The 25,586-nt window shown below is 37.0% G+C and overlaps 1 protein-coding gene across 2 annotated transcripts in view; it reads right to left on the bottom strand.

Annotated features, from left to right (window-relative positions):
- SOX5 (SRY-box transcription factor 5) overlaps positions 1 to 23,778 on the bottom strand; it is a 1,266,595-nt gene extending 1,242,817 nt beyond the window's left edge. For both annotated transcript variants that reach the window (XM_020994275.2, XM_078155084.1), the window contains exon 1: positions 23,367 to 23,778. The gene's annotated coding sequence lies outside the window, so the exon portion shown is untranslated. The remainder of the gene's footprint in view (positions 1 to 23,366) is intronic.
- Positions 23,779 to 25,586: the final 1,808 nt, after the last annotated feature.

Below are 25,586 nucleotides of genomic sequence, written 5' to 3'. Positions count from 1 at the left end.
TTAAAATTTTTAGTTTAATTGGGAAATATTTAAAAATAAATTAAATATATTTTTAAAAAAAAAAGCAAAGCTTCAATATTTTCTATCAGGGCTTCTCTCTTGAAGATACAAAAGAGAAGAGGGAAAGCTCTTACATAGTTCTCCTCCTCTAGCTGTGCTGTTTACCCATCACTCCTCAAACCTGGTTATATATCACTGCCTCCCACCTGTACCCCTAGCATTGAATTTGGAGAAGAGGGAGTGGGAATGGGAAAAGAAGACAGGGACTGGAAAGAGAAGAAATGAAGAATAAGATAAGGGTTGAAAGATTTAGTGAATTCTTCAACACAATTTACACCTGTTCAAAAAGTAGAAAAGAGTTGATTAAAAAAAATTTAGTGCCTACATTCCACTTTCACTCACCCCAATTAAATAAACATTAATTAGGCATATACTATGTCTGAGATCCAGTGGTAGGCTCTGGAATTATGAAGATAAAAAACAACACAATCTTAATCTTCGAGAAACAAAAATAAATATATCATAAGGGAAAGTGGGCTAAGGGCAAGGGAAATATAGAGCCTCATGAAGAGGAAGGTTGAAATTCGGTCTTCAAAAAGAAGGCTTCATGGAGTTTGTGGAAGCTGAGGCTAGCCTTGAAGGAAGATAAGTGAAAAAACAGGGTTATTTCAAGATTTACCAAAGCAGAGAGGCAGTAGAGTTCAGAACAAGATGAAGGCATAGCTTACAGTCTCTTTTGGCTAGAGCATAAAACTCCATCATCTACAGACCTCCATGGATGCCACCAATGACCTACTTAACTATGAAAGGTAATACAGACATTCAGGAGCTCCATAAAGGGATACACACAAAGTAGATAAGAATCTGAATACCCCATTCACTTATCAACAGATTAACACTATCTTCAAATCAAATATTACATAGAAAGAGTAATTTCTCTGATATCCACTACAAATAAAAATTTTCAAAGTGGAAACTGAGGAAAAATTAGGATTTAATATAAACACAAACACTACTTCCTATTATACCCATTATTTCGATTTCATTCCAAAAACTAGTATTAGACAACAGTAACGATTCATCTTTATAAAGCACTTTAAAATTTTATCAACGTACTTTACTCTCAACAATCCAATAGGATAGGCAGTGAAAGCATGACTATCCCCATTTTTTAGATGAGAAAACTGAGGCTTTAAAATAATAAGTAAATTGCCCATAATTTTACAGCTGTTTTAAATCCAGGATTTAAGGATAGATTTACTGATTTCAAATCTCCTAGATTTTGTACTACCCTTTTTTATATTTATTTTCCAAGTACTAAATTGTTGTAATATGTTCCAAGTACTACAATACCCTAAAATAACTTCCTAAAAGAAGTTATTTAGGAAAAATTCAGAGTTTAAGTAGAATTAGTTTACCTTTGGGCATATGTTCAGTAACATATTTTTATTTTTTGAAGATCAAGAAGATAGACAATAGTTGAGTATTTGCATAAAGATGTGATTTTTAATCAGATAAAAATTTCAAATGCTTTGAAATTCTCAGTTAATGACCTAAAAGTTAATACATAAACTGTCCCTGAGTATATATAAGCATATATTAATATGCATCTGCAAAATATAGTAGAATTAGACTTAAATAAATCCAGTGTACTTGAATAAGTCTTGGTACTGTGTTCCATTATCAGAAGCATCTTCTAAAATGGGGTAAATATTGTATGAGTTTATAACTGTCTCAATCACAGAAAATGCTACTAATCACGTAAAGCATTTGGGTTATTAATCAAAAAGGGTGCATTAATATTTGTCTTGGTTTTATCTTATAGAGACTAACATAATAACACAATCAAGTAACATGATTGATTTAATTTTAAACAAACTAGAACTTATCCATCCAAATGAGTGTTGTTTCCTTCAGAAAGTCAGCTTACTAAGTTGTTCCCTCGTTCTGGTGATGCTGCCATTACAAAGGAAAAAACAGAAAAAAAACACCCTTTTTTTTGACTCTTTGCACCTAGTACAATACTCTTTACATAGTAGGTACTTAGGTAAATATTTATTGACTTATTGACTCTAGTCCTCTGAAGAACTGTTTTCTGAGCCTTCTAGAATTATAAAATGTTACAGCTAACAGGGAAGCACCTTCGAATTCCCCAAAAAATCCATTCTTGTATAATAGCATATCATTGTTCTTTAAGGATTTGTTTTATTTTTAGAAACAACCAAAAGTAATTTAGCTTTTAGTCTAGTGAAGAACAGGAGGGAGTGACCAAGTTGCATAACATCATTTTATTATTTGTTATTTCAGGTTTTTGTTTTTTAAAAGGGGAGTGGGTCAGGGTTAGCTCTTTAAAGTAAAGACTGAAAAATGCTTTATTATGGGAATAATTTCATAGCCTCTCAAGGTGAATATCTTAAACTGTTGTACTCATTTGGATAGGTGAGTTTTGATGACTGTTGTTTTAAAAATAAATTTCATTAATATATGGTTTTATGTTTTACATATATAGCAAAACATCTCTTCTATATTTTCGTGTGTATGGCTATATTGTGCAGTTAGAACTATTCTGTCAGGAAAAACTAAATAACTGAACTAGATTTAAAAATGTTATGTACTGACTTTAGCATAACTCTTTGATCTTTCAGAAAATGACTTAAAACTAAGCCCAAAAGAAAAATTCTACTCTAAACTGTCACACAAACACAACCTGCACTGATCTGTAGGTTTCTGTAAACTTTTTTTTCTTCTATATACAGTCAAAAAACCTGACAAGGGTTCACTGTCAGATTATGCACAAAAACTGCAAATTTAAACAAGGTGTGATCTTATACTTTTTCGCACATTACTGTATAATGCTGTACTAGAACACTAATGTATGCACAGTTCCAAAATAGCTCACTCTGTAACTGCATAGCATTGAAAACTGTACTAAAAAAAATCCAACAAAAGCACCTCTAGAAGATGCTCCTTCATCTTCGAACACTGGCAGGAGGGTGCCTTTGTTATTTGTTTTTTAGTATTAAAAAAGGGCAACAGATATAATAGTGTTTCATAGTTTTAGAGGGGCTTTATCTCAGTACCTCTGTCTTTGTAAAAGTTGTTTCATCAGAACATATGACAGTTAAGATTCAGGATTATTTAATTAACTCTTTGGAACACAGTTTAAGTACCAAAATGCCCCATGCTATGGTGTTTTTTTTTAATGTTTGAATTATTGATGAAATTGTAACAAAGAGTTACATTGATGCAAAAAAAGTTTAGAAGAAAATGATGTCTCATGTTTAATTTTTAAATTCATAATGATAAAAAAAACACTCTTGTCCTTTTAAAAGAGACAGCAGCATGGGACTATATTTGAAAGGACAACTTTTCTTTTTTCTCTAATGTTTTGAAAAAGAGTCTATTGAAATAGTGAAAAGGTATACAATTAAATAGAAAACACTAAACAACTAAGTCAAAACAGGAACACAACCCTGATCTTCTTGGGTGAAGAAATGTAGCTGAATTAAAATTCCTTCTTTAGCACAAGTATTCCTACCTTACTCATTTGGCAAAATCATGCCTATTAAACATTAGAAAAACTGATCTTCAGGACAAAATCCCACATCTGTTATGTTAAATCTTTTGAACATAAAGGAAAAACATTAACTGTATCAGTCTGATCATCATAAAAGTGTGGATAAAGAAGATGAAATTTGTAGTAAAATAATTTAGGAAATATTTTCTAATTTAGCTTGTCTCCAACAAATAAACAATCCATACATCGTCATTTAATATTGGTAAAATACTTATCTGTACACAGACTATACAAGTAATGTTAACAAAAAAAATCACAACCCCTCCGGGGTACCAGTTTTTCTTCCTTTTAAACAATGAGTTATTTTTCAATTTTTAGAGCAACAGGTGGTGTAGTGGATAGAGTACTGGGCCTGGAGTCAGGAAGACCCATCTTCCTGAGTTCATATCTGGCCTCAGACACTCACTAGCTGTGTGATCCTGGGCAAGTCACTTAACCTGGTCTGCCTCAGTTTTCTCATCTGTGAAATGAACTGGAGAAGGAAATGGCAAACCACTCCAGTGTCTTTGCCAGGAAAATCCCAAATGGGTTCACAAAGACTAAGACATGATGAACAATTCAGCAACTACAAAATTTTCACATGTATGATGCAATATCTTGTTATATTCCTAACTCTATGGTTGTTGACTTTATTAAACTTTTTTACCTATTGGCTCCTTATCTGATTTTCATTTACACATTTTACAAAAAAGTAAAAAAACAAAAAAGGTTGTGTTCAACTTTTTTAGTTCTTGTTTCTTTGAGATGCTCAAAGTATGCTAATCAAAATCTCTAGAACATACTGATAAAGTAAGAAAGAACAGACATTTTTAAACATTAAGATTAAAATGTAACCAAAAAGAAGTGAAAGATTAAAATTAAAACCAAAACAAAGTTACTTACTAATTCTAAGTAACTTAATAAAGACAATAATCTTTACTAATTTTAGGCACAGGATGATTTGGGGGCAATTCTAGGTCAGCTTCAGTCTGCTCAGACGGAACTTTAACGAGCTTTTACAGTTTAATTTATATTGAGATATGTTAAGCAATTTACAGTTTTTCAAACTTTGAACGATACTCAAGATGTGTAAGTGTTGCCAAGCTTTTTCATATTTCTTGTGTTTGAATGATTTTATGAATCTGAGGAAAATTAGGAAAAGAGAAAAAAAAAGCAAAGGCATTCTGTGATATCAGAAAGGTTTGTATTCCCTGAACTAAGGTCCATAGGGCTAGTGGCATAATGGTGTCAGCTTGGTTTCAACCTATTATTAGTTAACTATGAGGAAATGGTGGGCTTACAGAAGGAAATGCTAAGTCATTATGACTCTAGTTTATACAAAACAGAACTCAGTACTCCACTACTCTGTTATTTTAAAGACCATCAACCCCATACTCACAAACCTCAAATCCCCCTTTAATCTGCTTCCTAATTCTTATACTTGAGAAGCACTTACAACTGGTAGTACTACTTCATAGTTAGTACTCACTTGAATGACCTCCTTTCCTTCCCTCCCCAGGAGATACATTCTGCCCTTCATCCCATAGTCTTGTCACTACTACTTCTGTACTCTCTCCCATTGAAACTTACCTGTCCTCTAACTCATTTCCATAAGATCCAAGGCATCAAGTAGAAAATATAATAAACTAGTGGATGCTAATGGATCGTTTAACATACATACATTTTAATGGTGACCATAGTCAGAGGGGAGAGAGCATGGCATAGTGGATAAAGAACTAGCCTCAAAAGCAGGAAGACAGTACGATCTATCACACACACACACACACACACACACACACACACACACACACACACACACGACAAGTATAATCTATGACACATACACAGTAGCTATGTTATTCTGGCAAGTCACTTAACCTCTTAATACTGGTATCAGATTCAAACAGAAACTGAGGCTAGTAACCTAACAAGCCACATGTTGACTTAATTTTAAAATGTAATGTCATCGATGCTTTATTTTTTTTGTTTTAATTTTTTAGTTAAATATTTCCCAATTACATTTAAATATGGTTCAGGCCTACTCAGTAGTATTGAGAATGGCATACAGACTGTGGGCCACATGTTTTGCACTTCAGCCAGACAGTGCTCTAAGATTATAAATTGCAGAAAAGTCGCCGACTTTCAACGGTAGAGAAAGCTTCTTCATATGGAAATTCCCTGTATCAGTGAAATCATAGGTCAAGTCCTTATTTCTAACCATTAACAGTCAGTTCTGCCTTTTTTAATCTTCATTCAATAATTCATTGAAAAAGCATGTATTGAACAATTACATTATTCTAAGTATTATGCTAGGTCCTATGTGGCTCTGGTGAGTACAAATGGATTATCGACAGCTCCCTACCTTCCAGAAGCTTAGCATATGAAGTCAGAAGAAATGAGCGTAATCCTAGCTCAGCTACTTAGTTGTGTGACCATTGGTGAGTCATTTAACTTTTTCTGGGTATACTTTTTTCCCAACTGTAAAATGAGGAGGTTGGACCTGAAATCCAGGGTCCTTTCTAGTACTAAATGTATGGTCCTAGGATCTAGTTGGGGCAATGGCTTGTGCAGAAACAACATAACGCCATGTGTTGTGTTTTATACATGGTAAAGATAGTAAAATATTATGCTTGAGGAAACAGAGATTTTACAGCTGAAGTGATAAAGACAGAAAGAAAGGAAGAGATTTGACCCAAACCTTGCAAAATGGGTAAGAACCTGATAGGTAAATACAAGGGAAACACATTTAAAACAAGTAAGAAGGTTGGGAAATAGAAGGAATTTTTTAGGGATGTTAAGTAGAACAGTTTGGGTCTCTGAATGCCAACCTGAGGAATTTGGACTTAGTATTATGGACGAGAGAGAGTTAGTGAAGATTTTGAATAGGAAGGTGAAATGACCAACATGATAATCTAGGAAGATTAATCTAGCAATGATGTAAATGTTGAGTTAGAGGGTACTGAGTCAAGAAAGCCAGTGAGAAGGATATTGCAACAGACCAGGAATCAGTTGATAAGAATCTGAGCAAGGTTAGAAACTATGGAAGTAGAAAGGGGAAGGATACAATAGAGTTTGGTCAGAAAGAATAAAGAGGACTTTTTAATACTGGCAATTTCAAGTATAGAGAAGGTTCAAAGCCTGAAAAAGTTTACATATACACACATATATGTATAAAAGTGTGTTTGTGTATATATGTATTATGTAACCAGGAATGTAGTTAGGCAGGTGAAAGATAATGAACTTGCCCTTGGGCTTAGTTTTCTTCTCTTATCTCTCCCCCAACCCCCTCGATTCATCTTCAGAGAGGAAAACAATTTTAGAATTGAGAAACTGAGGGAAACCTGGATCCTATGATAATTTGGTAATTTGAAGTAAGAGTAAAAGGATACTGAAATATTTTCCTATGTGTTAATTAAGTAGCAATTTATATGGACTCTTTAACCCTAAATCAAGTAGAGGCTCCTGATAAAACTCTCCTCAGTGAGCAGAAATACTGAATGGAAAAAAAAAACAAGATTTAAGCCTGAAAGTATACTTATATGGGAGCTGCCTAGAACAGGGATTCTCTTTGAAACAAAGAAAACAGTTCTTCTATCCAAATGCTCTGAGAAACAGACATATCTCTACCTTTTTTATTGGGTGGAGGGGGGCAGGATGGTCAGGGAAGAGATGTTGAGGGCGAGTCAGATACTGTTTTCTCCTAAGCCAAAGACTGGATACCTTACGGGGGGGGGGTTCGGGGGGGCAGCCTGGGACCTCAAGGTCACCTGTGGCCCTCTAGGTCAAGTGCAGCCCAAATTCAACTTCGCAGAACAAAAGGGAGATGTTAGTCTTGACCCCAATGGTAAAGGGTTAATGGGCAGCCCTAGTTTGGATGGATAGGTCCTGGCCACAATATGAAAGCTTACTCTGATGCCCTAGCACTCCTCTCTTTGCAGCTGCCTCTTGCTCCCTTGGGCATCTCCAGTTAAACTATGTGAGCTCCCTTTCTGGGCCTTTAGTTAAATATACCAAATAAAAGGGACTTATTTTCTTTCAGCATTGATTGGTTCAGGGGTGGGGAACTTGCAACAAATTGTTCTATGAAGTTTGGATTCAGTCAAAGGGCTGCACTTGAGGACCTAGAGGGCCACATGTGGCCTCAAGGCCACAGGTTCCCTACCCCTGCAGGATGTTTGCCTTTCTGAAAGTTGTGACAGGGAAAAAAAAAGCTTATGGACCTCATGGCAGACAGAATAATGGCAGACAGAACTCACTCTTCAGCTTATGAGAAAGAGATAGCATCCTGGTTGGGGACTTCAGCTGAAGCCAAAAGCTAGAATTAGAAAGAAGCTCCACAACCCCATGTCAAGTGGAACTACACTGGTCAGTGACCAAAAGTGATCAGAAGACCAGAGCAGCAACAATGAATAGCATCTACATCAGACCTTTGGGGAGTAATGCCCAGAAGAGATTGCCAGTCTGGAAGGAACCACACATCCATCAGAACCTCACGTGCCTAGAATAGACCAAGCCCTACCAGGGACCAGTAGGGAGCAGGCCCAATGAAAGCAGAGTGATCACGTCACCAGAAGACTCCAAGACCCATCTGTGTCAGAGCACTTCTTCATGTGCACACCCAAGGTACATGAGATTGCTCTGCCTGTTCCTCTATATATTTCCCTATCTCTTCCTACTGACAGGATGTGGGAGAGTAGGAACTAGGTTTGTGGTGGAAATGTTTTATTGCTATTTTTCTTGCTGTACTATTTCATTAAAAGCCTTTGATTTGAATTAATCATATCCTCTTCCCAACTATTAAAAGTAAACACATCTGCGAGGGCTCATGATCTATAGTTCTGAGTGGTTATGGAAACACAGAGTGTTTGAACTTAGTTTTGCCTTGTCTGAGGAAACCATCACACAGTTTAAAGGGTGATCTGAGAAGCCTTACTTAATAAATTAGAGAGGAAGACAACATATACCAGGTCAATGAGGGAGATAGTTATATCTGGGTAGACCTTTCTAAATCACTCGAATCACATCAAAAAGGTGTGTCTATTCCAAAGAAATAAAAAAGCTACCTTTGCTCCTGGCTTCTGTCTGACCTTGTTCATAACAACTCCTTACACAAAATTAAGATTCCTGACTTCTGACCTGGCTCCAAGTTGAGCATACTTTCACATGATTCTAATTATGACTTAATTCTCTTAGCTGCTTTATTTCTACCATCTTCTCTACTAGTTTTTAACCAGTCCTCTTAATAAGTGTGATGCCACACCCTAACCAATTTCATGGCATCAAGTATTGGGTGTGGTATGCAGGCTCCTAAACTTCATTATACCTCTTTTATTAAAAAAAAAAAAGTTAGGAACATTATGATGAAAACTCATGCAAAGTGATATGCCATTTTAAAGAGCTAACAGGGAGTATTTTTTTTTCTCCAAGGATAGGTAATAGCATCAGATGCTGAAATTAAACACAGCAGGAAGAAGGAGGCAGCATGGATTTCACAGAGTATCACAGGCCTCTGCAATAAAGCACTTAAAATGCCTTGTACTGCTAATTCCTATCACAATCTCCTTTTATTTCCAAAGCACTGTGCACAGTTTTAGCCACGAGGCTCTCACTGATGTTAACATTATATTGCCTGAATTACTAGTGAAACTCCTGTTAAGTTTATAATTTCTTTTTATGTTTTTAAACCTGTTTTCCAGTTTGACATTCCTGATCAGAGAGACAGCCATTTCGAACAGTACTCAAGCCACACTTGAAGTCATTACAATAGTAAACACCCCAGCCCCTTACTAGGTCTTGCATTATAATTGGAAATTTCTATCGACTTAAAAGTGATGAATGAATGATGGCAACTGTCTTTTTACTTCTACACTTGTGGCTGTGCTACAACCTAATGCCTTCTGGACTCTGGTCCTAAAGAGTAATCCTCACACAAAAGTAGCTCTGTGCTGGCTGGTAAAACATACACACCAAAAAGAAAAGACATACTAGCTGCCCAATGATAGGTTGCAAGAGTGAAGAATCACTCCTTTACTTCGCGCCAGTCTTGTTTTCTATTCATGCAAGAATTTCTTGACATAAGATATTATGTGTTTATTTTTTACCATCAAATATATCTTAGTTTTTCATTGTCTCATAGCAGTCAATAGTTTAATTTTTATATCCACTAAAAAAAAAGTTGTAATACATTCCCTAATCTCTCACCAGAAACACCAGGGTTGACTTTTTGCTCAACCTCTGATAGTACCAGACCTAATTAATCTATTTTGTAAGCCACATCAGTCTCAGCATTCTCATCCTCAAGACCATGTAAACTCTTTACATTGCCCAATGGATTAATCTGGTTTGAGGCTTTTGACCAGGCAACTCTCTATGCAATCTATTCTCTCTTGGGTTCCCTTATTCTCCTGTTCATCATCCTGGGCATTTTTAGTTTAGCTTATGTTCATCCATCCTAGCTGTTGACTCTCAAACATTTCCTACATACCATCTTCTACCTATGATTTATACTATATACTACGCTACCTAGATTTTGTAAACCTTCTTTCAAAAAGGAGTCCCTAAAACTCCACCCCTACTAAAAACACTCTAACAACCCAATGATGAGATCATGCTTTCTTATCTACCAGGTAGGTGCAGATTCTGATTGGGACATTTTCCCACACTGCATCCAAATTCTAATGGAAAAAAATCATGGGATTACATGAACACTACTTAAAGTACAAATGTATATTGACTCAGCACTTTCCATACACAGTATTCTATGCAAGGAGCAAAACTTCAGATCCTGAAATCAAAGGATACTACTGTTAGAAAAATCTCTCTCTCTCTCAAACTAATTGTTTTTCATAATGAACCAAACCATCATGGTCCTCATTCACTATCACCATCACTATCTCCCATGCTGCCTTCCCCCCCCGACAAAAAAAAATAATAACTCAATTTTCTTCCAATTTTCTTATATACTGGTTTCACAGTGTGTAGGAGAATGAATTGTTGCCACACCACCAACTTCTCTACAGTTTCTTTTAATTTAAAGTTACAACAGGAGGGAAGAAAAGAGACTTTCTATTAAGGGACAACTCCCTGAAGGATCTCTTAGCTGACAATCGAAGGACTGCTCATGGCAGTGATCAAATCTAATGCAACTAAGTGCCTCTAGTTGTGTGACGCATCACAGCAGGAGATGTGCTGAGGGCCACTTGAGTTCAGTTCTTTGTGGTGTTGCAAGTTGGTTTAGAAACAGTAACAGAGAGGGGAGAAAAGGTTTGTGAGGTATTTGAGGCTCAAGATGAAGTGACAGGCTTGCAGCTTGTTCCTTCCCAAGTGAATAGAAAGCCTAAAGGGGCCAAACTATACAGTATACTGTCTTCCTAATGGATTATGGAAAATTACCTAAAAGCAGACAAGGTCAGTGAGGATTACATGTTGATATCACCCTACTATGCGTAATATTAAAATTTAATCAAACTAAATATAAAAGCGTGAAAAATTGTCATGAGGATATTTATCATTAAATGATAAAAAAAAATTACCTTAAACATCTGTAATGTATAAAGTCACTTATGTAAGAAAGATCCCATTCTTAATATACCTTTTAGAGAGCCAATGATGAGTCACCAAATGATTTTTTTTTGGTAAAGGTACTTGTTATATTTCCCCACCCCACCCCAATACAAAAGTGGATGAATTCAAACTCTGACAAAAAAACATGCGTCCCAAGCCCATTGAATTCTCTCTGTCCTCTCTCCCACTTTCTCACATTAGTCAATAGTATACTTTCTAGTGCATTACCCTTGAAGCCAAATCCAAGAACGACAGAGTGTCTCGTCAAATTAAATTCCTATTTCCACAGACCAATGACCTGAAAGGTAAGATGTACTGTACTTCTCCCTGAATGTAGGTTCTATATAGCCACACTTAGCCCTAGCTGTGTTTCATAACAAAGTGATGATTATCAATGGCTAAAACCGTAATAAGTGCTTACATTCTGATTTTACCTGAGAGGAGGCTAAAAAAATAAGGATATAAAGCAAAATCTACACTATTATAGCATACCGTAGATTTGCCTGCAGTTACAGAGGGTAAAAGGTTGATATAAAGAAAAGAGACTTTACACTTGCTCCCTATAAAGCATCCTTATAAAATTATATTATTGAAGATCATTTATTCATTCATTCACTTGACAAATGTTCAAGGCGCAAAATTGCTATTGACTAAATCACTTATTTTAAAGTGCTGACCTCATAAATCACTAGGAAGTGATTCTTTCCCCCCTTTTTTTCCTGAATCTAAAAAAGCTCAAGACTGAAACCTCTCATCACTTAACCATTCCTGGGTTTGATCACAAACTAGTGTTCAATGGTCAGGACTCTAAAGAAATTAATTCATGGGAAAATAATTCAAGGGAGTCATGAAGACCTGATGTGAGAAGCTTCATAAGGTTCTTCACGATGATGGAATTGCTAGCAACGTACAGCATGACATTAGAGAGTGACTTCAACTCCAACTCTTGGGCCCTACCTGTTTTTCCCTATCGCCATCATTTAAGATCTTCTTCAGGCCCAATAAGGATTCTAGATCTTCAGGCCCCTAAATAATTGCTTGGTGATGACAGAAACTCAAAGTCCAACTATGGACTCCTTCCCATACCTGTTATTAATTCACTGTTTTGTTGTTAGAAAATCAATATGGTGCCTCATGGGTAAAGGGTATGTATATGAGGGTGGAATTTAATCATACCACAAATAAGGCAAGAATTTTTTCCATGTGTAATACTTATTAAATTAAATGACTTATAGAATTAAAAACATTAGTAATAAGTTATTTCATATAAATACACATATGTACATGTTTAAAATACATTTATTCTTCTTACATTGCTAAGTTGCTGCTCTGCCTCATGCACCAATAGCTCATTTATATAAGATTTTACAAGCTTATAAAATGCTTTCCCCAAAATGATCCTACTGGATGGGTAGTGCAAGCATGATCCCTATTTTATAAATGAGAAAATGAGACCCAAGGAAGTTAATAGAATTGCCCACTTGAGGGAAAATGGCCAACTGGATTTTATGATCTGATTGAAGGGGTCTTGAAAGGTCATCCTACTAAAAAAGTTATCTCCCCCAAGGAGATTGTTATGATGCTTGAAATTCCCACCATTAATGATATTCTCATGGCCAAAAATAAAGGTTTTTTTAAGTGTCTGAGAAAATATCATTAGCTACTGTCATTTCCCTCCCTCGTTTTCATAACCATTTCCCTAGTCCACTAACTGACCTCTGTGACTTCACCTTAATCCATTTTGTATAAGAAGGCCAGATCTTCCTTAAACATGATACAATGGAAAGAACACTGGCTCGAGAAACAGAAGACCAAAGTTCCAGGCCCCACCCACTCTGACATATACTAACTGCATGATCTTCAAATCATTTCTCCTGTGTGGCCCCCACTTTCCTATTTTATAAAATCAGGAGCTTGGAATATACATCATCCCAGATATCTTTCAGTTCAAGATCTATGATCCTATGTACATCATTTTTATCTCATCATTTCCTATTCAGTGATGATGTTTAAACTCTTGTTTGGATTTCAGAGACTTTTGGAAATCTCCCACCACTGAACTATCCAGTCTCACTTATTACTGTTCATCATTATAGAGGAGAAAGCATATTGCAGTTGAGTTGTTTCAGTTGTATCTGACTCTTTGACCAGATTTGGGGTCTTCTTGGCAAAGAGACTGGAGGTCTTTGCCACTTCCTCATCCAGTTCATTTTACAGATGAGGAAACTGTGGCAAACAGGGTTAAGAGACTTGCACAGGGTCATGAAGCCAGTAAGTGTCTGAGGCCAGATTTGAACGCATGAAGATGAGTGTCCCTGACTCCATCCCTGCCACTCTATACACTTGCCACCTAGCTGCCCCATGATATATATATATATATATATATTATATATATATATATATATATATATATGTGTGTGTGTGTATGTGTGTGTGTGTGTGTTTATGTATGTATATGTATTTATATTTACATAAATACATATATATAACTTTTATCTCATTATTTTCCTACTCAAAAATCTTTAGTGTCTTCCTATTTACTACTAAATGATGTTTAAACTCCTCTGTCTGGATTTCAGAGACTTTTGGAATCTCCCACCACTGAACTTTCCAGTCTTACTTATAACTATTTATCATTATATAGTAGAAAGCATGCCAGTATAGAAATCAGAATCCATGAGTGCTGGTTCTGATCCTATCATTAGGTACATGTCTTTAGATAAGTCATCTAGATGCTTTATTCCTCCATTCTTCATCCATTAAAAAGAAGCTAATATGGAGATTATATTGTGTTATCTGACCTAAACCAAAGTATTTAATATGTACTCTTTTCACACTTAATAAAGTTGCTTCACTATTGCAAGAAAATATGTTCAAAACAGAATTTATCATCTTGCCCCCACCAAAAAAAAATCTTTCCTCTTCTTAACTACCCTATTTCCTCTTCTTAACCTACCCTACCTTAACTCTTCCAGTAATCCAGGTTTATAAATTTAGTCATCCTCAACTCTTTCTCTCTCCATCACATCCTCCCCCCACCACTTCCAATCAGTTGCCAATCTTCTCAATTCTATCTCTACCACATTGTTCACATCCTTGTTTACGTTCACACAGCTAGCACTCAAGTTCAAGCCTTAACCACTTCTCTCTAGGACATATAAATGACAAACTGATATTTCTAACATACAGGCTGGATGATATCAGGAAGTTCCAGGGGCTCCATCATACCTTGAGGATAAAATAGAACAGGGTTTGGTATTTAAAACCCTTTCCAATCAGACTCTAGCCTACCTTTTCAAACTTATTGCTTTAGTTCCCCTCATATTCTTAATATTCCAGCCAAACTGACCTCCCTGGTGCTTTCCATATACACTTCATTCCCAATCTCTGCTTTTGCATTGACTGTACCTCATGAATAGAATAAGCTCCCTCCTTAGACCCAACTTATCTTGCTTCCTTCAGAGCTCAGTTAAAGAGACAACCTTTGCAAGGCCATTCCTGATCATGCCATTTGAGTTGTTAGAACTATTTTTTAATAAGTGTATTCCCAGTGCCTGGGCAGCTAGATATTCAATGAATGAAGCACCGCATCTGGAGTCAGGAAGACCTGAATTTAAATCTGGCCTCAGACACGTACTGTGTCTGAACTGTGTGACCTTGGGCAACTCACTTAACCCTTTTGGCCTCAGTTTCCTCATCTGTAAAATGAGATGGAGAAGGGAATTCCAGAAGGAAAAGGCAAACCACTCCAGTATCTTTGCCAAGAGAAACCCCAATTGGGATCGCGAAGACTTGGACACAACTGAAACGACTGAACAACGATAAATTCCCAGCACCTACCACAGTGAGTAGCATAGAGTAAGTGTTTATGTATATGTATTAATGTATAACTGAATAGAATATATAATAATGTCATCTATAATGCACATATCACCAAATCTGCCATGCATTAGTATAGGGAGTTCTTGTTGAAGAAATCTCTCAATCAGTGCAGATCAGCATCTGCTATGAGGCTTCTTGTTATTGTTCAGTCATTTCAGTTGTGTCCAACTCTTTGTGACCCCATTTGGGGTTTTCTTGGCAAAGATATTGGAGTGGTTTGCCATTTCTTTCTCCAGCTCATTTTACAGATGAGGAAATTTAGGCAAACAGGGTTAAGTGACTTGCCCAAGGTCACATAGCTAATAAGTGCCTGAGGCTGGATATGAATTCGGGAAGATAAGTCTTCCTGACTTTAGGCCTTGTAGTCTATCCACTGTGCCATCTAATTGCTATGAGACTTATACTTTTGTAAGGTTGCCTTGAGTACTGAGAGGTTATGTAACTTGTCCAGTATCAGATAGCCTATAGATAACAGCACTGAGACTTGAAATAAGATTTTCCTGACTCCAAGGGCAGCTCTTGCTTCACTATGCTATGTTAATGCCACATTATGGCACTCTATGCCACATCCTTTACCCACTATGGAATGTGTGTGTATGATTGTATGTGTATAGTATTGTATTGACTTAGCTATGTAAATATCATTTCCCTCTAGTAGAATATAAGCAACTTGAGAGCAAGGATTGTTTGTTTGTTTTTTAATCAAGATATTCCCAGTGCCAAACACAGTGAGTGGCATATAGTAGGCATGTAATAAATGACAGTTGAATTAATGTCTACTTTTGCATCTTGAAAAAATCTTTATGAGAATAATCTGCAAATGTCACAAGGGAGATTTGAGAACAGAGAGGTAGGATTTTGCATACAATAATACACAAGACTACATGTTTGCACTCATACAATTGACTAAATGGTAGAGAACATAGAAAATGTCACTCTGCTTGTTGCTTATTAACTATTTCTTAAAAATTATTTATTTCAATGGAGAAAAATGTTTCCTTAAAGCCCCCCAAACAATGCGTCTTCCTAGTACAAATCAAAATTAGACAAGAGTCCTCAAAAGGCATAATTATAAAACTAACTTTCTTTGATCATGCTCTGATTAGTAATATCGGGTCATTCAGTCAGTCAACAAGCGTTTATTGAGCCCAGATTAATAAATGTGCAAAGCACATTGCTAATTGCTAACAATACAAATATAGACAAAATTATTGTTTCTTCCCTAAGTGATTTTAAATTCCAATGGGAGAAACAACATGGAAATAACTATGTACATTCAAGATATATACAATATTATCTGAAAGAGAAGGCACTGACAGTGAGTGGTTGGACGTTGGGGTGGGGTTCGACCAAGCAGGGTCTGGTACAGAAGGTGGGATTTCAGCTGTCTTGAATGGGGCCAGAGAAGCCAGGAGGCATAAGTGATGGAGGAGAGTATTCCAAGCATGGGGGGCAGCCAATGAAAAGGCACTGAGTTGAAAGTTGGAATAATGACACCAAGTATTGATGCCATTTGCTAATGGAGATTATAGAGTACATGGAGGTGAGCAAAGCATAAGAAAAGCAGAAAGGGAAAGGCTTCTAAAGGGCTTTAAATATCAAAGAGAGTATCTTCTATCTAATTCTGGTGACAATAGGGAATCATTGGAGTTTATTGATATTGATATTGTAAGACTTGTGTGTTAGGAAAATCACTTTGGCATCTGAGTTGAGGATGAATTGGAATAGGAATAGACTTGAGGCAAGGAGACTAATTAGAAGGTCATTGCAATAGTCTAAGTAGGTAGTGATGAATGACTGCACCAAACTGATGGCTCTGTGAGTGTAGAGATGGGGGTGTTGTGAAAGTAGAAATAAAATCTGGCAATAGATTGGATATATAGGGTAAGTGCAAATGAGTCGATGAGCCTGGATTGCTGGGAGAATAATATTGCTCTCCAAAGTAATAGAGAAGTTGGGGGGAAAGGAGGATTTGGAAGAAAAGATAATGTTTTGTTTTAAATGTGATGACTATACAGTTTAAGATGTCCACATGGCAGTTGGCAATGCAAGACTGAAACACAAGAGAGATGAGGTCTGAATATAGATCTGAGAATAGTTGAACTCATAGGAGCTGATGAATTCATCAAGCAAAATAGTAAAGGGGGAGTAGAGAAGAAGATCCAGGACAGAACTGAAAGGGCAAAGGAAACTGCAAAAGAATGATCAAACAGGTATGAGAACCAGAAGAAAACAGTCACCTAAACATAGATATGAGAAAACATCCAGAATGAAGGTGATCCTCAGTTAAATATGGGTCAAGAAGGATGAGAATTGAGAAAAGATCATTATATTTAGCAGTTAAGAGTTCACTGGTTACTTTAGAGAGAACTTTCAGTTGAATGATGAGGTCTGAAGCCAGAGAGCAAGGGGTTTAGAAGCAAGTGAGAGCAGAGGAAGGAGAGGAGAAATATAGGGGAGTAGCTAGTGGGGATGGTTGGATCAAGTGGCAGGTTTTTTTTTCCTTTTGGGTTTTTAAAAAGGATAAAAAAGATTGAGTGAATCGGTAGGCTATAGAGAATCAGTTGGAAACGGAGAGATTGAAGATTAGCAAATGAGGATGATGTGGATAGCAATCTGCTAGGGAAGATGGGAGTAGAGAAGATAAGATCAAGGGTTTATGTTGAGAGATGTGTAATGGATGGATACCCTCTTCATTTGAGGTAGAGTTGAAGGAAAAGAGTGAGGGAAGATGTGAGACGAGGAGTGAAAAGGGAATTCAACAAATAGCCGCAATTATTTTTAGTGAGGTATAAGATGTCATCATCTGAAATAGTGGGGTATGGAAGGGATCCTGTGGGGGACTTGAGGAAAGATTAGAATGTTTAGAAAAGCTACTGTGAATGAGATCACAAACTGACTACTGAGATGTAAGAAGTTTGCCTTGATGCAGTGAGGGACCAGTTGAAATTATGTAATGTCAATTCAGAGTGGACCCAGTCACATAATTTCTTTCAGAGCCATAAGGTATAAACAGTGAGCTACATGCTTGCCAAAAGTATGTTCCACCATCACAAAGTGTTACCAGAGGGGTCCAAATGAACAAAGAAATATATGATAATAAATAGTAAGGTCCTCCACACACTCCTACTGTCAGATGAAATTTTGTTAATTGTATCCAGCCTTAATGATATCCACAATCTTTCAAAAGTTTTTAACCTAATTATCCCTATAAGAAAGTATTTTATATTTTAAAAGTATTTTAAAGTATTTAAATATTATATTAAAGAATCCACTGTGTGCCATGCAATGCACTGGGTTCTAAGGATATAAATACCAAGAATGAAACAACACCTCTCAAGAGTATGATTTAAGGGGGCATTTAGGTGGCGCAGTAGATAAAGCTCCAGCCTTGGAGTCAGGAGGACCTGAGTTCAAATCTGGCCTCAGATACTTGACTCTTACTAGCTGTGTGACCCTGGGCAAGTCACTTAACCCTGATTGCCTCACCAAAAACAAACAAAAAACAAAAAAAGAGTATGATATTGGATGGATAACCCATCAATACCTAAATCTTGAACATACATTGCACATGGAAAAAGAGCAAAGTTTATATTTGAAAAGGAATAGGAGAGGAGGTGAATTGCCTTGAAGAAATTGCACAATACTTTTAATGATCATGAAAGAAAGGTTCCTTTTTTAAACATCAATATTCTTCCAGGGATGCAGTATGGCCTTGATTCATGGAACACTATAATCTCTATAGAATCATGGCTATAGGTCACCCAAGAGGCAATGGAGAGGTACATGGCTTGCATGAATAAGCTGCAAATATTACCAGCTGAAAATTGCACAAGACAAGTGGCATATAGGACATGATCAGAGAGATGTATGACTAGAAAAGGAGGTGGTCAAATCTGGGTTGGGCAACTAATTTGTTTTAAAACTCTGATACGAAAATCACAGAATTTCAGAGTAGGAAAAGATTTCAGAATCCAACTGGTACTTGACAATGAATCCCCTCTACAAGAGAGCCAACAAGTAGTCATCTAATTTTAGCTTAAAGATGTCTAGTAAAGGTGGACCCATTATTTCCAAAACCCACCTAGAAAGTTCCAATTGTTAAGAAGATTTTCCTTACATCAAGTTTAATCTACCTCTCTGCCACTTTTCCTCACTGTTACTTTGGGATAAAACAAAGTAAGTGTAATCCTTCTTCTGCATTATAGTCCTTCAAAATACTTTAAGATAGGTATCTTGTCCCTACTAAGTCTTCTCCTCTCCAGCAACACTGGTATGAGTTAGTTATTAGGAAAGAAAATGTCCTGATTGTGCTACTGAATGATGGTAAGCCTTAATGAAGCAACACAGTGGGGGTCCTTAGGTAAGCATGGAGACCCAGAAAATCTAGGAGGATACTAAACCTAAGAAAAAGCATTACCGAAAATCAAAGTCCCCTACTTCACAATTTTGCTTAGGACTGGCCTTTCCCCTTTCTAAGAGTGGAGGAAATTAAAGCTTAGAAAAACTAAATAATCTTGCCCCTAGAGTCACTCAAATTGTGGCCTTCCCCCAATTGTGGTTCATGACCCTTAAGTTTCAACCTCATTCTATAACCTTAAGATATACACCATCCTTCAGTAACTCAGTAGTTCCGATAAGGTTTTATCATCATCTTTTTTGTTTTTAAGGCTGTACCGCTTCATACTTTAATAAAACTTTGTTTTATTTCTCTGAGGATTGGCACTCAAAATTTAATTGAGCAACAAACTTTATCATCTCCAAATCTAAAACACTTCTTATAAATAGGAGGTATGGGATATTATTTATTTTACATCACACCTAGAAAAAAAATACTCTCAAATTTAAGACAGTTACCATTTCAATTCTCCTACCATCTCTAGTTGAGAAATGGAATAATGGACAGATCATAATTAGATTAAACACCATACTCCTCTAATTCAGTCATGGAATTGAGGCAGTTAGGGATTTTATTCAAAGAGTTATTTAGATAATTTACTGTGGCATTTTTTAAAATGAATCAAAATGCTGTTTTTAAGAGAAGCTTCAAAATATAAATCATTAACACATGCAAACCAAATGCAGACAATTTACCAACAGAGTTTTAAAACAACATATGAATCAAAATTAATTTTTGTTATATTAATCATTTAAAGTCCAAGGTCAGAATCTTCTTTTTTGTTTTTCTTAAAGGAGCTAGGTGAATCCTTCCTTTCAATAATAAAAACTACATTTATCAGGCTAAAATAAGGCCTAGGCAGTTATGTCTCTCAGGTCACTTTCAAAATTTTTATCATAACATGTTCTAATTCATGGATGACTAAGTGTAAGAATTATAATGATGATTATAACAATCCTTAATGTCTAACAAGAATAGTTTTAGAAAAGTGAATTTTGTTTTATTTTAAAAGTATGTTATATTTGAAATGAATGCATTTGGGGGATAGTCTACTCTGAACAAATTTCATTCTATAGGGAACCATTACATGCTTATACAAACTGAATAAACCTAATCAGGTTATTCTGACTTGTTTAAATGTGAACATCAATTTTTTTAAAAGGGTGATTAGGCATATTTTATAAGCATTGCACTGTTTCTAATTTGCCTCATGGGAAAAATATTGAACCATTCAAGTTATTCTTATACTTCTGACCAATATGCTGGAAAACTTGAAATTCCATCATTTTCAGGCCTTATCCCACACAAGGAATAAGACAAAGACATCATTTACCAAGAAACTATAAACTTTTTTCATTATCTTCTATTTACTGCCATACATTCTATCAAGATAGCATCTTAATACACATAAATTTATTTTAACATTTGACAAAAACCATATATCAGACTAAACAGGAAATGCATTCATGCATATATAAAGTAAAACTAAGTTAACTTAAAATAACCCCTGGATCTAAAATGCCAGATTATTTACAAACATGTTTGAGAGTTTTCAATCCTGTATATAGCATATCACTCAACCAGAACAGTTTAAACCCAACAACAGAATTAATACATGAATTCCATGTGAAATGAAACTAGATTTTTAAAGTTTTCTTGTTTGAATCAGATTAAGCTACATTGTTCATTCACAAAGCACAACCAAATAGAAAGAAAGAAAAATCCCTCCTAATTTTTTCATTTATAAGGTTATTAGAAAAGAATCCCATTGCATGGGGAGTTTGGGAAGGGGCAGAGAGCATGGGGAGAGTGAAATAATTTTGAGCAAGGATGCTGCTATATAATTATCACAAATAACTAAATAATTATGCATATCCTTCCCCACCCCCTAAATTAAATGTTTTTAAACACCTCATGTGATGAAAGATCTACCTTTTATGAAAAAACAAAGAAGATTTCTACTAGTATAAGGGTTTAGGACTATTGCATCAGTTATAAATAGTTATAAATGTAGTTTGTGATTTTTATTTTGTATATTTCTGATAAACAAACAGATGATGACATAATTTGCAAAAGAACTTTGCAATGATGCTTAAGAAAACATCACTTCCATGAAAGTATTTATGATTTTAAATCACTGTGGCTGAATTTACGAGAGCTATATTTAAGTCCAGAAGAACCACCGCCAAAAACTTTGTTCTATGCATCTGCAATCGAGACTGGATTCCTTCATTATCTCAGCTGACAGCAGTCTACATACAACTGAATTCCTTTACAATTAGACAGATAAAAATCCAGCAACTCTGAAAATACTGTTTAAAAATCTTCCTCATTTTGAAGGTTATAAAATTTAAACTTTAAAATAATTTAACATTTCAAAACCAGCTCTCTCTTAGCTAAATCACTCTTTGCAATCAAGATTTTCTTTTCTAATCCTGATCAAAAACTCTCCCTTGCTTTCCTAATTGAAATGTCCAATGCCTACAAATCTCCCACGCCTTTACTTCATTGGCCTGTTTTGTTTGTGTGGGCTTTTTTTTTTAAAGGATGCTAGGAGCCATTATTTATGAGCAGTAAGGAAACAAATCACTCTGTCTAGTCCTGTTGCAGATTCCCACACTTATTACCCCCAATCCCACAGATTTCCTCTAGTCCTGCCTTTGCATAAAGTACAGTGCTGAGACTGAAAGCAATCCCTGGGGAAATCTGACCATGCCCTTCTTGACAAATTGCTATAGATATTCTAGGATCTAAGTTGAGTTAAAACAAGTCCTGAAACTTCTTAAAAGACAGGATTGACTCCCACCATCAGTATCTTGGAAGGGGAGGGGAGAGAAACTGTACAGACTCAGAGAGTTCTCATTTTGACCTGTTTTAGCTTAGAAGGAAAGATTAAAATGATTAACATTTTGAACTTAATTCATGCTGGGGGACCATTTCAAGACACTCGAAAGTGCAAATCTAACTAGGAAAATACTTACTTTACAAACTGCTTAAGATAATTGTGTTGGGGTTTTTTTTTTTAATGCGATCGGTTCCTCTAACGGGCTTTGGGTGAATTCCTTGCCAAGTGGATCAATAATCTACAAACTGCAGCTAGCATTCTCAAACATTTCCAAACACAAGTTTGGAAATGGTCTCAATTCCATAACCTCTTTTCCCTCCCTCTCATTATTTTTAAAAAGCCCCGAAGTATAAGGGAGTCTTCCTAAACCAGATCTTAAAGTGACACAAACACGTGAGTGCTTTTCACTTTGCACACATACTCAGAAAGTAGTTGCAATTAAAATAATTTAAAGCTTCCTGTCTCGGGAGAGCTCAATAATGAAGGATGAGCTATGTCCCTCAGTTGTGAAGAGGGAGGGCTATGGCGAAGGAGAAAAGAAAAGTGAAATAGAAAGGTTGGGGGTGGGGGAGAAAGGGGGCACTTAAACTCTAGGAAGGGTGGAGAGTAGAAGGCTTTGTCCAACTTCCAGGGTGTGCCCCCTGACGTGTCAGAGATGGACAAAAAAAAAAATTAGATGGCCCTAGAATACAGTCCACCACATCACCACCACCAGCACCCCTGATAAAAGACAAGCCTCTCAACGAAAATATAAAGTTATCTAATTTTCTAGGCTGGATTGACGCATACGCTGAAGCATCCCACTGGGCAGCTGTCCCTGATGATGACATTAAGGTTTAAAGCCTCCAGATGCCCCCCTCTCGCCTCCTCCCTTACCCTCAACCCAATCCCCCTCCTATAAAGCACTTCATGAAACTCCGATCCCCACCCCCTCTCCCTACACCCCCTTCTCCCCCCCCCCAGCCTGCTTCCTTTTCCTTATTCTCCAGCTGGAGCTGAAAATGAGTGCTGAGTGGAGAGCACTGTGAACAGCAGAGGGAAGCTCTTCTGCTTTGGATATCTGCCCACAACAATATCTGTACGAACAACAAAGTTAAAATGATTAGATTCAGGCACCTTACCCGGTCTCTTTAAAGTCTCCTCTTGCGTGGGATGCAAAGTGGAACAGTGATGGGCTGGGGGGAAACAAGAGGAGATTGGAGATGGATTTTGGTAGATCGCCTTTTTTCCCCCGTGTGTCTATGTGTGTGTGTGTGTGTGTGTGTGTGTGTGTGTGTGTGTGTGTGAGAGAGAGAGAGAGAGAGAGAGAGAGAGAGAGAGAGAGAGAGAGAGAGTGTGTGTCTCTCCCTCTGTCTCTCTCGCTCGCTCACTCTTTCTGTGTTGCTCTCAAGGACGAGGTGAAATCCCTTTGCTGGTCATGAGGCGGCTTCAGAGACAAACAACACAATGCGAGTGCAAATAACAAAGGCAAAAAGACACTGGAAACAATGGGGGAGGAGAGGGCAGCCGCACCAGCTCTCTGTACACTCGCCAGTCACCTCAACGCACGCTGGAGAGGTGGTGCGGGGGGAGGGCGGGAGGGGAAGGGGAAGGGGGGGACTCCCTCTCTCACTTCAGATCTCTTCTGATGTTTCTTAAACAAACCCTGACCTCCTTACTGGAGCTCTTTCCCCCCAGTCTCCCGCTTAGTCTGGCCAAATAGGAGGGAGAGAGATAGTTTTCTCTCCTATCTGCTGCAGAGTAACTAGATTGTAAAATAACACAGTGATTACTAACACGGTGTAAGAATTTAAAAAAAAAATCTGTCTGCCACTTAAAGGAGCAATAAAATAAAATCGCAGGAGTGCAAAGGAGTCATGGATATAGGAATATATATATATGTATATATATATATCCATATATATGAATATATATATGGATATATAGGACGTAGGAATATATATGAATATATATCTAGATAGCTGTATCTCGATTCCAATGCACCTATAAATATGCATGGATGTTTAATCAAGTCCCCTTTGTCAACTTCTTCACCGCGCAGAAATCCTCGCTCATGGCTGTGAAATCATTACCTGATCTCTTTCCAGGAGCCCCTCTCTCAATCTGCCAACAGTAAACATTTCTCTCTCTCTCTCTCTCTCTCTCTCTCTCTCTCTCTCTCTCTCTCTCTCTCTCTCTCTCTCTCTCTCTCTCTCTCTCTCTGTGGGTGTGTGTGTGTGTCCCCACAAAACCTTCCGTAAGGGGAGCAGTTGTCTGCTGGGTGCAAAGGCTGAAAGATTTTTTTAAAAAAGATCACTGCACCCAGACTCTGGGGATCTTTCTCCTTGATCTCTCTTATCGTCCAACTCGGTCTCCTCCGACAGATCCCACCAAATAACAGCTATTGTTTACAATTCATGTCTACCTACTCCTTCAAAAAAAAAGTTTTGAAGCTATTCCATCTCTGCCTTTGGGGGAGTTCAGTTAGTTTGTATTTGTTGTGTGAGGATTAAGCACAACAAATCAATGCGTTAGACCCAGCGGATGTTTTTGAAGGATACATACGGGTCCGTGCCTGACTTCAACACTCCTTAAAATGAAGCACTTAGCCAGCAAAACAGTGTTAAGTCAGAGGTTTGTCCTAATAGATACAAGCTCTTTTCCTGACAGAGAGAGAGAGAGAGAGAGAGAGAGAGAGAGAGAGAGAGAGAGAGAGAGAGAGAGAGAGAGAGAGACAGAGAGACAGAGAGAGAGAGAGAGAGAGAGAGAGAGAGAGAGAGAGAGAGAGAGAGAGAGAGAGAGAGAGAGAACGAGAACGCTCGAAGGAGTCTTTTACAAACTTACATTATCATCAGAAAACCCTTAGGTAATGCGCTGAGCATAAACTGTTTGAGTTGATTAAAGTATGTGCTGACTCTGAAGGGAGCAGCCTATACTGCACACTGGATCCTTGCCTCTCTGTATCTTTTAATCTTACTTTTCATTGACTTAAAACAGCTGCTAATTTTTCCAAGAAATAAAAAAGTCTCATTTAATCTCATACTCCATACCAGGAAGAAGAAATCTTTGCAATTTTACTCTCCTAGAGCTAGTATACAGAAGGGGACTGTGGAGGACCAGAGGATAGGTGAAATGGAATGCAGGAGAATGGGTCTAGAAAGGAAAAAAAATAAACTATGTGTCTTAGACTTTTCTTTTTCTAGTTGATCTCTTTCTTGCTACTTCTCACTGTGATTTAAATGTTCCTTTCCCCCCTTTTCTTAAATTTTCTTCAAAAGCTCATCTATCGACTGTAGCCATGTCTCTGCACATTCTCAGCATTTCCCAGAGTGCAACATCACCAGGAGATCAATGACCACATA

The sequence above is a fragment of the Phascolarctos cinereus genome, unplaced genomic scaffold (assembly GCF_003287225.1).
Source record: "Phascolarctos cinereus isolate Bilbo 61053 unplaced genomic scaffold, phaCin_HiC Scaffold_1;HRSCAF=81, whole genome shotgun sequence".
Classification (NCBI taxonomy): domain Eukaryota; kingdom Metazoa; phylum Chordata; class Mammalia; order Diprotodontia; family Phascolarctidae; genus Phascolarctos; species Phascolarctos cinereus.
The sequence above is the reverse complement of the archived record's forward strand: the minus strand, read 5'-3'. Positions and strand labels throughout refer to the sequence as shown.